This window comes from Cryptomeria japonica, chromosome 1, assembly GCF_030272615.1.
Source record: "Cryptomeria japonica chromosome 1, Sugi_1.0, whole genome shotgun sequence".
NCBI classification, from domain to species: domain Eukaryota; kingdom Viridiplantae; phylum Streptophyta; class Pinopsida; order Cupressales; family Cupressaceae; genus Cryptomeria; species Cryptomeria japonica.
In genome coordinates this window covers 18949732-18953591 of record NC_081405.1, presented here as the reverse complement: position 1 = coordinate 18953591, position 3860 = coordinate 18949732, and positions in this window count along the sequence as shown.

The following is a 3860-nucleotide window of genomic DNA, read 5'->3' as shown; positions in this document are numbered from 1 at the left end:
ATATTTGAGCAAGAGTTTTGCGCAGTTGGCTGACTAGATCATATTGAATTTTGGGTATAGTGTTTGTTGTTGACGTATGTCCCTTCAAGACATATTTTTGAGCTCTTGTTGTTACATTGATAGATTCATGATCACGTTGATCTCGGATTGTGATGACATTGACTTGATTGTCTTTAGCTGATATATGATTGATGGTGTTATTGTAGATGTGATTGATACGAGCTCCACATGTATCGTTTGAGGTGGAAGCTCCATCCTTGTTGTAGTTTGGAAGAGGATTTTTAAAAGCTCCATGGTCACTATTTGTCTTGAGACCATCAACTGTTAGATCACCTCTATCAATCATGTCTTGAACAATGTTTTTTAGTCTCATGCAATCATTTGTTTGATGACCTTTGTTACGATGAAAATCACAAAAGTGTGAGTCATTCCACCAGGGTGGTTTGATTTGGGGTTCGTAGTTGCTGATTGCTGGTAATGAGATAACTTTGTTGGCCAGGAGTTCTCTGAATGCCGAATCTAGTGATTGCCCCAATGGTGTGTAGACACGTTTTTGGAAATTGTTGGTGCCACCTCGTGAATTGTTATTAGGTCTTCGATTTGTGTGATTGTTTTGAGCATTGTTGGTGTTGTTTGTGTTGGGCTGACCTTGATTGGTATTCGGTGCGTATGTGTTAGTGTCTGGGTTAGAACCTTTGGGATTTTTGGTAGCTTGGGGATTCCCTGATAATGCGAGCACTGGCTGTTTAGATTTTGGATCATGTGATTCATTGCCTCCTTCATTTCCATTGTTCTTGTTTCGAGTCCAGAATCTAGATTTGTCTAAGTTGTTGTTATTTTGGTTATTGTAGTTTGATGAACCTGTTCCTTCTTTGAATAATTTGAGCGTTCCTTTCTTGACACATGCTTCTTCTACTTGAATGTCGTTTTCAATTAGTTTAGTGAAAGACGGTATGCATTGGAGTTTGAGCCTGTAACTCATCTCACCATTCAAGTTGTCAATGAAAATTTCCATTTTCTCCTTTTCAGGAATATCTCGAGGATATCGTGAAACCATACGTCACCAATGTTGAAGGAATACCATGAATGTTTCATTGTTTTTCTGTTTAGTGTTACAGACATCTAGCATGGTGATAGCATGTTGAATGTTATAGGAATATTGAGTTATGAATTTGTTGACTAGTTCATCAAATGATCTAATAGGAGGTGTGATTTTGGATAACCATTCCATTGTTTGTCCTCCCAAAATTCTTGGGAATAACCTCATCAGATAGGTGTCATCATGAGAAAATTCAAGGCTCATGGTGCAGAATTCTCGAACACGATCACGAGGATCGCTTTTCCCATCGTATTTGTCAAATTTTGGAACATCTGAGTTTGGAGGAAAAGGGACCATGTGCAATCTTCTATCAAAAGGATAAGGACAAATTTCATTTAGTGAATACCGTATTGTTGTCCCTTGTTGCATGTCTTGCATTTGTTTTTATAACATTTGCATTTGTTGAGTAAGGGCAACCAAAGGCACATGGTTTTGCCGAGGGAAGACTTCTTCCCTTGCATTATTCCTGGGTTGAAATGGTGTATGGAACAGTATGTTTTGCTCGAGGATGCATTGCTCAGGGATGTTTTGCCCTGGTGTATTTTGTTCCGATATGTTTTGTTCAGGAATATCTTGCTCAGGGTCGTGTGCTTCCCCTTCTCTTTGTTGTTCTTGATATTTGTAATGTTGAGATCTTGTTCTAAACATGTCCGTGACAAAGTCTTCAGGAAGTTTAACCCCTTTTCTTGTAAGCATGAGTAGGTATTTTTCCTTGTCATTTTCCAAGAGTCTTTCCACAAGTTTTTGAAATGAAGCACTCTCTTAACATTCTTGAAGAAGGTCCTCAGAAATTTCGGCATCCTCTAAACTCGGATGCTCGAAAGGATTTGATAATCTCCGATTCATGCTGGATTCTGATTGCATTTCGCTTTGTTTGTTTGTTGAGAGCAAGTAACAATGAGAATCTAGTAGAAGATTTCAGTGACAAAGGGGACAAAATCCTCTTCAATGTGTTGCTCAGGGGTTGGCGGTTCAAATCAGGGTATGTTGTTAGTGATGCACTCGTCGGGAAAGAATGCAGGATTGATCTTTCCTCCCCGGTTTATGATTTGACTAAATGCAGAATTTTTGAGAATATGCTCTAGTCTTTAAAGGTTCCTTATCAAATTTGTTAGATTTGTTCTAGATATAAAGTTTGACGTGATGAAGAAATGTTCGATGAGATTTGAAAAGTTGACGATTGATGTATAAAAAATTATTTCTTTTGACAAATTTGGAAAAACTTGGTTGTTGTTTCTTCAACATGGTGTTACGATAAATATTCTTTCTTCTCAGAATATGAGGATTAGTCATGCATAAGTGATTAATGGTTTCCTTTTGAGTTGTTTTGGATTCAGATTATCTTGTTTTGAAGACTCAAGTTTTACTTTATCAAAGTGAAGGTTTAGATGCCCCCTCATGACAAAGTGTGCCAAATGATATGGATAAAGTTTCCCGATATGGAAACTTGATTTGACAACTTGAGGCTTTGAACAAGTGTGTTTTGGATAAAATCCGTGAGATAATAAAGGACCTATTTGTCACTCGTGATGATGTTTCCTGATTTTGATATGATAGATATGTTTATCGTGCAACTAGTTTTGTATTCTGGACAACTTTTGTTTGACTAGAAATTTGCTCTAGAAATAGTTTTTAATACTTGTTTTTGATGTTCTGTTTTGACGAAAATGAAGTTGATGAAAGGAGGTTTTCAAAAATGTTTTCAAAATTTTCTAAATTTATCACTGTTTTGCCCCTTGTTTCTCTGTTTTTTTATTACGCACTAAAGCAGAGATAGGATGCGCTGACCACACGTGCTAGCTGCCCCTGGCTACGCGCTAACTGGTTTAGACTATTTATGTTTGTTTTCTATTTTTCTCAAAAAGTCATGCGCTAGTATGGGCTTGCTAAGCGCTAATTGATCAACTCTATGCGCTAAGTTGATGCTTCCATGCACTAGACTGTTCTTAAAACACGCTAAGTTATGACAGTGGGTTTTGGATTCTTGGTAAAGCATTACTGTTAAGACTTGATGTGCTAAAGTTCAATTTTAATGCGCTAAAAGATAGTTCACATGCACTAAGAGGTTGTTCTCACGCGCTAGACTGCCCTGATGTATTGATTTGGTTATTTTATGTGGTTTTTGGATCTTTGTTTTGAAATTTTTAGTGTTGACAGATGATTTTCCGAAGTAGCAAATGAAAGCACGACACCAAAGAGACAACCATTTTCTTAATCTAACAACAAGTGTATGTTCTGCGAGGATGTGTTCAAATCCCCAATGTTTTAACAGGTTTGGATACAAATAATACACTTCAAAAAGACTCTTTATTCAATGGTCATAAGTAATATCATAGCCCACTAGTCTCAATACTCCGTCAGCTCAAACAACCGTGTCACCCCTTAGAGGGAATCCATTTTTTTGCCTTTTGCCAGAAATTAACTCAAAGTGAATTGCTTCACAATTGAGTAGTTATCTTGGGAGATATATGGTGAGTAATCTTGGGGGCGGATTCTTCCCCACCCTTGCACTATGATTTTACAAATGTCTGGTCACTGACTCAGCTCAAGGTTTCTATTTCTAAGGTTCGTAATTAGGCTTCCTGTTCGGCCGTCAGTGATAAACTCCCTCAGGAGGCTTCCCAACCTTTAAAACAAAGGCTTTACGTATCTCAAGGATACTGGGGGAAGGCTAATTGTTGCGCACAACCATTGAAAAGGACTTTCATCACTTTTCACTTTTGATTATAGTGGGTTGGAACACTTGGCGTCAAAGTTGTTT